The sequence below is a fragment of the Lethenteron reissneri genome, chromosome 28, assembly GCF_015708825.2.
Source record: "Lethenteron reissneri isolate LAM-NWPU_2019-01 chromosome 28, ASM1570882v1, whole genome shotgun sequence".
Classification (NCBI taxonomy): Eukaryota; Metazoa; Chordata; class Hyperoartia; order Petromyzontiformes; family Petromyzontidae; genus Lethenteron; species Lethenteron reissneri.
The window spans coordinates 9,798,284-9,810,554 of record NC_083806.1 but is presented as its reverse complement, the minus strand read 5'-3'; the positions used below and the strand labels follow the sequence as shown (position 1 = coordinate 9,810,554).

Here is a 12,271-nt window from a genome sequence, read left to right as displayed (position 1 = left end):
CACTATTAAACACCCCCCACCCCCACTATTAAACACCCCCCCACCCCCACTATTAACACCCCCACCCCCACTATTAAACACCCCCACCCCCACTTAACACCCCCCCCCCCCACTATTAAAACACCCCCCCCCCACTATTAAACACCCCCCACCCCCACTATTAAACACCCCCACCCCCACTATTAACACCCCCCACCCCCACTATTAAACACCCCCCCACCCCCACTATTAAACACCCCCCCCACCCCCACTATTAACCACCCCCCCACCCCACTATTAAACACCCCCCCACCCCCACTATTAAACACCCCCCACCCCCACTATTAAACACCCCCCACCCCACTATTAAACACCCCCCACCCCCACTATTAAACACCCCCCACCCCAACTATTAAACACCCCCACCCCACTATTAAACACCCCCCACCCCACTATTAAACACCCCCCCACCCCCACTATTAAACACCCCCCACCCCCACTATTAAACACCCCCCCACCCCACTATTAAACACCCCCACCCCACTATTAACACCCCCCCCCACCCCACTATTAAACACCCCCACCCCACTATTAAACACCACCCCCCCCCACCCACTATTAAACACCCCCCCACCCCCACTATTAAACACCCCACCCCCACTATTAAACACCCCCACCACCCACTATTAAACACCCCCCCCACCCCACTATTAAACACACCCCCCACCACCCACTATTAAACACCCCCCCACCCCCACTATTAAACACCCCCCCACCCCACTATTACCACCCCAACCCCCCCCACCCACACCCCACTATTAACACCCCCCCCACCCCACTATTAAACACCCCCCACCCCCACTATTAACACCCCCCACCCCACATTAAACACCCCCCCCACCCCACTATTAAACACCCCCCACCCCCACTATTAAACACCCCCCCCTACCCCCATTATTAAAAACACCCCCCCACCCCCACTATTTAAACACCCCCCACCCCACTATAAACACCCCCCCACCCCCACTATTAAACACCCCCCCCCCACCCCTACTATTAACACCCCCCCGCACCCCCACCCCACTATTAAACACCCCCCACCCCACTATTAAACACCCCCCCACCCCTACTATTAAACACCCCCCCGCACCCCCACCCCACTATTAAACACCCCCCACCCACTATTAAACACCCCCCACCCCACTATTAAACACCCCCACCCCACTATTAAACACCCCCCACCCCACTATTAAACACCCCCCACCCATATTAAACACCCCCCCACCCCCACTATTAAACACCCCCCACCCCCACTATTAAACACCCCCACCCCACTATTAAACACCCCCCACCCCCACCACACCACCCCACTATTAAACACCCCCCCACCCCACTATTAAACACCCCCACCCCCACTATTAAACACCCCCCCACCCCCACTATTAAACACCCCCACCCCCACTATTAAACAACCCACCCCCACTATTAAACACCCCCCACCCCCACTAAACACACCCCCCACCCCACTATTAAACACCCCACACCCCCACTATTAAACACCCCCACCCCCACTATTAAACCCCCCCACCCCCACTATTAAACACCCCCCACCCCCACTATTAACACCCCCACCCCCCACTATTAAACACCCCCCACCCCACTATAAAAACCCCCCACCCCCACTATTAAACACCCCACCCATATTAAACACCCCCCACCCCCACTATTAAACCCCCCCACCCCACTATTAAACACCCCCCACCCCCACTATTAAACCCCCCCACCCCCACTATTAAACACCCCCCCACCCCCACTATTAAACACCCCCCACCCCCACTATTAAACACCCCCCCCCACCCCCACTAAAACACCCCCCACCCACACTATTAAACACCCCCCACCCCCACTATTCCCCCCACCCCACTATTAAACACCCCCCACCCCACTATTAAACACCCCCCACCCCCACTATTAACACCCCCCACCACTATTAACACCCCCCACCCCACTATTAAACACCCCCCCACCCCACTATTAAACACCCCCACCCCCACTATTAAACACCCCCCACCCCCACTATTAAACACCCCCACCCCACTATTAACACCCCCCACCCCCACTATTAAACACCCCCCACCCCCACTATTAAACACCCCCCCCCCACTATTAACAACACCCCCCACCCATTAAACACCCCCCCACCCCACTATTAAACACCCACCCCACTATTAAACACCCCCCACCCCACTATTAAACACCCCCCCACCCCCACTATTAACACCCACCCCACTATTAAACACCCCCAACCCCCACTATTAAACACCCCCCACCCCACTATTAAACACACCCCCCACCACCCCACTATTAAACACCCCCCCCACCCCACTATTAAACACCCCCCCACCCCCACTATTAAACACCCCCCCCAACACCACACTATTAAACACCCCCCCCCCCACTATAAACACCCCCCCCACCCCACTATTAAACACCCCCCCCCCCACTATTAAACACCCCCCACCCCACTATTAAACACCCCCCCACCCACTATTAAACACCCCCACCACCCCACTATTAAACACCCCCCCTACCCCCATTATTAAAACACCCCCCCACCCCCACTATAAACACCCCCCCACCCCTACTATTAAACACCCCCCACCCCCCACTATTAAACACCCCCCCCACCCCTACTATTAAACACCCCCCCCACCCCCCACTATTAAACACCCCCCACCACCCACTATAAACACCCCCCCACCCCAACTATTAAACACACCCCCACCCCCCACTATAAACACCCCCCACCCCCTACTATTAAACACCCCCCCGCACCCCCACCCCACTATTAAACACCCCCCACCCCCACTATTAAACACCCCCCCACCCCCACTATTAAACACCCCCCCCACCCCTACTATTAAACACCCCCCCGCACCCCCACCCCCACTATTAAACACCCCCCACCCCACTATTAAACACCCCCCACCCCACTATTAAACACCCCCCACCCCACTATTAAACACCCCCCACCCCACTATTAAAACACCCCCCCACCACCACTATTAAACACCCCCCCACCCCACTATTAAACACCCCCCCCCACCCCCACTATTAAACACCCCCCACCCCCACTATTAAACACCCCCCCCGCACCCCCACCCCACTATTAAACACCCCCCCACCCCCACTATTAAACACCCCCCCACCCCACTATTAAACACCCCCCCACCCCCACTATTAAACACCCCCCCACCCCCACTATTAAACACCCCCCACCCCCACTATTAACACACCCCCCACCCCCACTATTAAACACCCCACCACCCCCACTATTAAACACCCCCCACCCCCACTATTAAACACCCCCCCACCCCACTTTAAACCCCCCCGCACCCCCCACCACTATTAAACACCCCCCCACCCCACTATTAAACACCCCCCACCCCACTATTAAACACCCCCTCTCCCCCCACTATTAAACACCCCCCCACCCCCACTATTAAACACCCCCCGCACCCCACCCACTATTAAACACCCCCCACCCCACTATTAAACACCCCTCCACCCCACTATTAAACACCCCCATCTCCCCACTATTAAACACCCCCCCACCCCCACTATTAAACACCCCCCCGCACCCCCACCCCACTATTAAACACCCCCCACCCCACTATTAAACACCCCCCACCCCACTATTAAACACCCCCTCTCCCCCACTATTAAACACCCCCCCACCCCCACTATTAAACACCCCCCCGCACCCCCACCCCACTATTAAACACCCCCTCCCCCCCCCCGAGGCAACTCGTCCAACACTCACGGGACCCAGCGACGAACTCCACTCCACGCTCGCTCACCCACTCGCTCCCTCGCGCTCCTTCCAATCTCGTAGCGCGGATAGGCACGCGCGCGCGCGCGCCCCTGCTACGACGCCGTCTCATTGGCCCGTGGTCCCGCACGTGACCTCGCCTCCGACGCACAGACGGAGTGGGGTGGGGGCGCGAGCGGCGCGTGCGGACTGCGATTTACAAACGCCGAGCGCCGTGCGCGTGCGCGCGATGGGATGGCCTCACACGTGGGGCGGGGGGGGGAGGGGCCTGCGGTTCCCCCGCGTGACGTGACGTCACACTGTGTGAAGTCGCGCGATGACGTCATTCCGAGTGACTTCACGTGGCGTGACGTCACTCGACGTGAAGTGTATCGTCATCATGTGTGTTGCGATCGAAACGTCGTGATTATTATTTTGATTTAAAGCTTTCGTGACCGCAGGGATTCATAGTCTTGGTTCTTTCGGTAAAGTGACGTAGAAGGGAAATAATAAAATAAACTTTTTTTTTAATAAAATATATTTATTATTATTTTATTATTTCCCTTCTACGTGGCTTTACCGAAAGACCCAAATGATATCAATATGTCTAACTAATTTTCTATTTCCCATATTGCAAGTAAAATGAATAGGCTGTGGAAATCCGCCTTGTAAACCACGTGCATGCATGCATACATACAGTTCCGTGGACTTATTATTTAACTTTACGTTGGCTGCCAGAGGAAAGCCCATTGAGACGAGTCTCTTTTTTTTCTACAAGTTATACCTCATGAACCAGTCACGAAAAAAAGTGGTTGGATCTTCTGTCCCTCCTCTACTGGTAGCAGCAGTGGATAGATACGTGTGAAAAGTGCGTTTGAATGAAGTTCTTGAAGCTGGGGGGAGAAAAAACACACACACCCGTGTGTGATCATGGGCAACCATCCCAACAGCCACGTGGCATTCTGCAAGACTGGCCAATTGACACACAGAGCACGATGGTTATTGCCAACCGGCAAGTCGTGCAGACCTCTCCTCGGCTGTTTATTAAATGTCACGGTCCATTCCCTCAAGGGTACAAGCCTCTTCTCCCTGTTATTTTTTGTTCCCTCCCATATCAAGTCGCCCCGCCGCCTCTCTCAGGGGGCAGCAATCGAGTCGAGAGAGAGAGGGGAGGGGGGGTGCGAGAGACGAGAGTAGACACCCCGAACAATGTGACACACAGAGAGAAGGGGAGGCAATGAAACAATGCCGGAGCAGAGATATACAATAATAACACATTCCTGCGGAGGGAGCTGGTAGGAACGTTGGTTTGCTCGGTCAATGGCCAGGGTCAACGGCGGCGTGGTGTATTCCGCAAATATTCCCGACTGTGAGGGCGGGCACAAGCCGGCGTGAGTAGGTTAAACGTTCAGTTTTATAAGGGCACCACGGGGTGACCAGCCCCTCCCCACCCAGCCCCACCCCTCCCACCCCCCACCCTAGCCCCACCCTCCCCACCCAGCCCCACCCCTCCCACCTCCCACTCAGCCCCTCCCCACCCAGCCCCACCCCTCCCACCCCCCACCCAGCCCCAACCCACCCTCCCATCCCCACCCAGCCCCTCCCCACCCAGCCCCTCCCTGCACAACGGACGGACACAATAATCCCCTGTGGGCTGGTGGAACCAGTGGGTTCCTACCAGTATAATTAATGGATTTTGCTACACCGTCCTCTGGTTCCCACCATGTAGCCTAGAACTCATCGGTGCAAAGCACTAACCAGGCTCAAAACCCTGCTTGTCTTCCGAGATCTGTTCAGATCGGACACATTTCTATCCGGATGATTCGAGCATGGGCGGATTGCTTGCTTTGTAACATCATAGTATGTGTGAAGGTAATACAGATGCCAGGAAATGCGAGTTCAGCAATTGCTTATTGAATCTATCTGTGCGGAGAAATGGGGCCGTCCATAAATAACGTCACGCACCTAGGGGGGGGGGGGGGTCAGACATTTGTGACGATGTGTGACGAGGGGGGGTTGAGAAATGTGACGTCACATCAAAATACGCAACTTTAAATAAATATAGACAACACGTTCAACGTAATTAGACTTTTTAATAAATGTTTTCTCCTACAACATCAGAGTGCAGCGCCACATTAAATACGCACTACAATGACAATAGTTTAAAGCGATTTGAAGCATGTTTTATTTGGGGGGGGGGGGCAGAGCTTTGTGACGTCATATTTGAGGGGGGGTCTGACTTTTGTGACGCCGTGTGACGAAGGGGGGGGGGGGGGTCAAAAATCGTCCAAAATCGCGTGACGTCATTTAGGGACGGCCTCTATGTCACCCCCCTAATATGCTTTGTGGGGTTTCTCCGGGTTCTTCGGTTGCATTCCACAGCGCAGTCAATCAGTCATTCTTGGAACTGGCCAATCATCCCGATGTAGGACCCTCATGACAAAGTCTTGGGTAAATTACATTTGGTATTGCAGACTACACTCTAGTTTTCGTGTGACATTGCACTATCACTGGTTCCACAAGCATAAATAACAATTTAAGAACAATCGTCGATGACACTGCCATAAAAGGAAAACGTATAGTATATATAAAATACATAATTTTCGACGTTTCGGCCAATGGCTCTTTTTCATTGCGATTTCCAAATCGGGAAGTGGTATTTAGAAATGGGTAGGTTATATAAGCGTTGTACTGTATACAGACTCAGACTTTAACACTTTATTTCAGCTGATAAGGCCCATGGAGATAAGCAAGCTCTATATTGTAATTGGACTGGGCCCCATCATAGGAACGTGGGATATGCACTGCTGGATCGGAGCTGCTCAGAGAGACGAGCATGTGAGCATATTTTTAGTTTTATTTCCACGCCGAGATGCACAAGCGTGCATCACAGGGTCAGAGGGATTTGCTGGTGACGATGTGGGTCGATTCGTAACGTTGGCATGTGCTTGGTACCGTTGAACCAACGTTGCCAAATTTACTTGGATATCCATTGTCTTTATCATTGCGTTTCGTGGAGATTTCAGTGTCTGCTGCGCGAGGTTTTCATTCAACCCATGACGATTAATCACCCTCTGCGATAACTTGGGTCTTCAAAATTCAGCATCTGGATCACGATTCAAGGATATACAGAACTGTGTTGTTTTATTTCACTCTCCGTCTCGTATGCTGTTATGGCCAGTTCTTTCTCGTGCGTGTCCATTAGCCGAGAGGTCATGTTCACGTTCTCTCCTATAACATCCGTGAACACTAACTCGTCGATTTCTACGCAAAGTATTGGATTGATATACGCGGTGAGATTGTCACGGGCGCTGCGAATCTTCTGTCACCAAGTTCAAGTTCATTTATTAGGTATAGCCCTGTGAGCCATTCGGCTCTTGAATCGGGTGCAACCGCAACAAACAACAAACATGAACAAAAACATCTTAAAGTGAATATGTAACTGAGTGCAAACAGAAAATCCAAGAAAAGACAGCTAAATATTGCAGAAAAAAATACCGTACACCAACGCTGTGTGCAAAAATCCCAGTGGGATGCAAGTCAAACAACCAACAACAACCACAAGACAACTTAGATTAAGGCCATCAGTCTAACTCTGTACTACAACAAACAAACATGGCTAAACCTATACACTTTTCGAAATCACCAAAATAAAGCCATGAAACCAATGAAACTGATCATAGGAACTGTGACGGAATTTTCACAATAAATGGCATAAACAACATGTACTCCCAAAACCCTGCAGCCATAGCTGGCTATGACTGGGTACAGCAGTGGATGGATCTTCTTGGGTCTTTCGGTAAAGTCACGTAGATAGGTTCAAAGAAAATAACAGAAATAAACCTATCTACGTGACTTTACCGAAAGACCCAAGCATATGAATTCCTGCAGTCACGAAATCTTTAAGTCAATCACTGGATGGATCTTCTATCCCCATCCATTGGGGACAGCAGTGAGTCACGCCGCGGGCTGACGTCATCCACGCCCATGTGGCGGCCTGGGTCACGCGTTACCGTGACGTCAGCGCACCGAGGGGCGGGGGCAGGAATGTGGGGGGGGGAGGGGAGGGGGGATCAAGGAGGAAGGTGGCGTGCGGGCGGGGCTAAGGGAAGGAGGAGAGAGTGGGGGAGCAGAGGGGGAGGGGTAGGGAGGGAATTGAGGGATGGGAGTCAATGTATGGAATAGGGGCATGAAATGGGAGATTTAGGAAATGAGGGCGGATAATCTTGAGATAGGGGAAGTGTGTAGGGATCAAGAGGAGGGGGGGAGATCATAGGTGGTGGTAGGAGTGTGTGGGATCATGGCATAGTGGGGGGATGGGGGTATGTGGGGAATCAAGGGGAGGACTGGGAAGTGCTTGGGGTGAAATGAGGAGGGTGGAGGGATGTTTGGCTTGAGGTGGAAAGTGGGGAGCAATGGGAGGGGTTTGGAGGAAGGGGGGTTGTGGGTGTTGGGTGCAGAAATGGTTCAGGAGTGTGGGAGGAGGAGTGGGATTTCAAACGTGGTAGGAGGGTGGATGATGGAGCAATGGTTTAGGATGTGGAAGAGTGAGGCGAGGACATTGGTGGGGGATCTATGAGTCGGGGGTCAAGGGGAGGGGTGGGGGTCAAGGAATGAAGCAACAAGAAGTGGGAGGATGGGAAGGAGGATCGAGATGATGCAAGGGGATGGAGGGGAGCGGTGGTCGGGGATAGGGCAGTTTTCTTCACTAATTCTCACAGGGGGGGGGAGGGGGGCGAGAAATCATGAGTGTGAGGTCAGCCACACATTTAAAACCATTCGGGGTTGACAGCAGCACGATGATGGAGGGGTGTTTTCACGTGTTGTGTATTGTTGTTGTTGGGGGGGGGGGGGCGCACTAAAGACCACCAGGGGACGCCAGTGGCTGACGGGCCTTGCAATGAAGAACTCTGGGACTTGGTGGATCGAGGGGTGAGGGATGGGAGCACGCTGGGCTCGCCGGTAGCCCCCGAACTGGACGTCTGTGAGAGACGTGCCACGAGGTGACTGATCCTGGCACATTACGCAAATTAGCTATGACGTCACCACACGGGGCGGGGGTGAGGGAGGGGCATGTGAGGGGCGGGGCTAGGGTGGGTGAGGGATTGAGGGGCGGGGCCAGAGCCTGGTGAGTTGTCGAGGGGCGGGGTCAGTGTTGTGCGTCAATGGGGTCCCCCGGGTGGGTGAGTTCAAGTGAGAGTGAGCACGAGGGGCGGGGCTGGTGGTGAGTGAGGGGTGGGGCTGGTGGTGAGTGAGGGGTGGGGCTGGTGGTGAGTGAGGGGTGGGGCTGGTGGTGAGTGAGGAGGGGTGGGGCTGGTGGTGAGTGAGGGGCGGGGCTGGTGGTGAGTGAGGGGTGGGACTGGTGGTGAGTGAGGGGGGGCTGGTGGTGAGTGAGGGGCGGGGCTTGTGATGAGTGAGGGGCGGGGCTTGTGGTGAGTGAGGGGCGGGGCTTGTGGTGAGTGAGGGGCGGGGCTTGTGATGAGTGAGGGGCGGGGCTTGTGATGAGTGAGGGGCGGGGCTTGTGGTGAGTGAGGGGCGGGGCTGGTGGTGAGTGAGGGGCGGGGCTGGTGGTGAGTGAGGAGGGGTGGGGCTGGTGGTGAGTGAGGGGCGGGGCTTGTGGTGAGTGAGGGGCGGGGCTTGTGATGAGTGAGGGGCGGGGCTTGTGATGAGTGAGGGGCGGGGCTGGTGGTGAGTGAGGGGAGGGGCTGTTGATGAGTGAGGGGCGGGGCTTGTGGTGGGTGAGGGGCGGGGCTTGTGATGAGTGAGGGGCGGGGCTTGTGGTGAGTGAGGGGCGGGGCTTGTGGTGAGTGAGGGGCGGGGCTGGTGGTGAGTGAGGGGCGGGGCTTGTGGTGAGTGAGGGGCGGGGCTTGTGGTGAGTGAGGGGCGGGGCTTGTGGTGAGTGAGGGGCGGGGCTTGTGGTGAGTGAGGGGCGGGGCTTGTGATGAGTGAGGGGCGGGGCTTGTGATGAGTGAGGGGCGGGGCTTGTGGTGAGTGAGGGGCGGGGCTTGTGGTGAGTGAGGGGCGGGGCTTGTGATGAGTGAGGGGCGGGCTTGTGATGAGTGAGGGGCGGGGCTGGTGGTGAGTGAGGGGAGGGGCTGGTGGTGAGTGAGGGGCGGGGCTGGTGGTGAGTGAGGAGGGGTGGGGCTTGTGGTGAGTGAGGGGCGGGGCTTGTGGTGAGTGAGGGGCGGGGCTTGTGATGAGTGAGGGGCGGGGCTTGTGATGAGTGAGGGGCGGGGCTTGTGGTGAGTGAGGGGCGGGGCTTGTGATGAGTGAGGGGCGGGGCTTGTGGTGGGTGAGGGGCGGGGCTTGTGATGAGTGAGGGGCGGGGCTTGTGGTGAGTGAGGGGCGGGGCTGGTGAGTGAGGGGCGGGGCTTGTGGTGAGTGAGGGGCGGGGCTGGTGGTGAGTGAGGGGCGGGGCTGGTGGTGAGTGAGGGGCGGGGCTGGTGGTGAGTGAGGGGTGGGGCTGGTGGTGAGTGAGGGGCGGGGCTAGTGGTGAGTGAGGGGCGGGGCTGATCGGGGGAGGTGGAATCAGGGGGGGAGGAAGTTGGAATCGAGGGGCGGGGCGGGGAGGGGGCAAGGGGGGGGGTGGAATTCGAGGGGCGGGGGTGTCTCGCTCGCCCCGCGCATGCGCGTTGCTCACCGCTGCTGCTGCCGCTGTGCGCGCGGTGCACGCTGGGAGGAGACTCGCGAGGCGGCGGCGACGGCGGCGACTCCCACCCAGTTCCGCGCGGCGGAGGCAGCGGAGGCGGCAGAGAAAGTGTCGAGGTGAGAGAGAGGAGGAGGAGCAGGAGGGGGGCCCCTCACCCTCACCACTAGCTCTCTCTCTTGCTCGCTCACCTCGCCGACCGTGGCGAGGGTGAGCGAGACGACGGTGACGGTGATGGTGGCTGGGCGGGACCCGAACCGCTTTGCCGCAGGAAGATGGCGGCCGCTGGCGCGGGCGAGAAAAAACAACAGCGAGCAAGAGAGAGAGAGAACGAGAGCGGTGTTTGTGTGCGTGTGTGTACGTGTGTGTATGTAGTGTTACATCGCGAGGGTTGTCGTGATGTGGGCAGTGGTGTCATTGTTGGGTCGCGTCGCTGTGCGTGGCCGAGGGATGGGAGCGAGGGGGGAGGCTGGTGACGCCCGTGGAGAAACGGCCTCACTCCTCCTTCCCTCCCTCCCGCCCACCTTCCTCTCTCGCTGTGCGGTCATTTCATTTAATAACATCGGCGTGTATACTAACATACCGCGATATACACAAACACACGCCTGACAATGTTGCCCTCGCCAATGTACAACAGCGACGCATATTTTCAGACTCAAAATGTTACAGGCGTGCCATCGCCGCGTCGTTTTCATATAAGCTGATATTCTGCCGTACAACGCATTATTCAATTCGTGCTTCACAACGCCGAGATCCCCTTCGTTAGGGGGGGCAGCTTCGGTGTCGAACATCGGACAAACTTTGGGTGCCGTTCACCAACGGTCCGGTCGCGGCCATGGGGCGCCGCTCCGCATTTTCGTGTTTGGTTGTCAACGCGGCATCTTGCTTGACGCGCACGGTGCTGCGTCGTTGCGTGCGAAGATGATGGGAGGGAGCTGGTGGGGGCAGAGTTTGGTGTTGGCCAGACGGTGGTGACGTGCGGACATGGGAAAGAAAGCCAGCGAAGCAGCGTGGTGTTTTGTGTGTGTGCGTGTCAAGTTTGTCGGTGAATTCGTTCCATGCGTTCGAGCGCGCACGGTGCTGCGTTGCGTGCGAAGATGATGGGAGGGAGATGGAGGGGGCAGAGTTTGGCTTTGGTCAGACGTGGCGACGTGCGGACATGGGAAAGAAAACCAGCGAAGAAGCGTGGTGTTTTGTGTGTGTGTGTGCGTGTCAAGTTTGTCGGTGAATTCGTTCCGCGCGTATGCGACAAACAAGGCAACGGGGTTGGCCCGTGTGCTTGTGAGAAAGACTTCGGTTCGGTTGTGTCAAACCCCTTTTCCCCGAGCTGGAATCTTGGCCGCGTTACAAGTGCGTGACGTAATTGCCGTTTGTCGTTACTGCCCCGATGTTTTTTTTTGTTTGTTTCACGTAAAATGTTTCGTTATCTTCATTGTCATTCAATGTGGCTCGTGAATTGAAAAAAAAGCCAAATGCAATCGAGACATTGACGGCAGTAATGATGTGCCGACATTCACTCCTCCACCCACACTGATGGAATGGAGCGCTGCATCATTCCTCTGCTGAAAGGAATGACCAAATCACTGGACGCGCCATTATTCTTTCTCGTGTGTGAAGAGTACATTCATTTAATCGTGGAATTTTAAGCATTATGGGTACGCTTTGGTCATCGCACACGACTCGCACACAGAAGGCCAACAGTCGAACCGGGCCTATCGTTCTCCCTGGGTTTGGGTCAATACAATCGGTAACATTTTCTGGGAAGTCAACAAAGGTCACCGCTGGGTAGACCGAACGCTCACCCTCGGGTAGAAATAATTTCAAACCAGTGGCTC

The 12,271-nt window shown here is 55.8% G+C and overlaps 2 protein-coding genes across 2 annotated transcripts in view; one reads left to right on the top strand and one right to left on the bottom strand.

Moving 5' to 3' along the window:
- The window catches only part of METTL16 (methyltransferase 16, RNA N6-adenosine), a 54,188-nt gene extending 50,329 nt beyond the window's left edge, over positions 1 to 3,859 (bottom strand). The window contains 1 exon segment of the mRNA XM_061562079.1: positions 3,840 to 3,859. The gene's annotated coding sequence lies outside the window, so the exon portion shown is untranslated.
- A 6,556-nt stretch (positions 3,860 to 10,415) lies between these two features.
- The window catches only part of PAFAH1B1 (platelet activating factor acetylhydrolase 1b regulatory subunit 1), a 29,890-nt gene continuing 28,034 nt past the window's right edge, over positions 10,416 to 12,271 (top strand). Inside the window, exon 1 of the mRNA XM_061562077.1 lies at positions 10,416 to 10,555. The gene's annotated coding sequence lies outside the window, so the exon portion shown is untranslated. The remainder of the gene's footprint in view (positions 10,556 to 12,271) is intronic.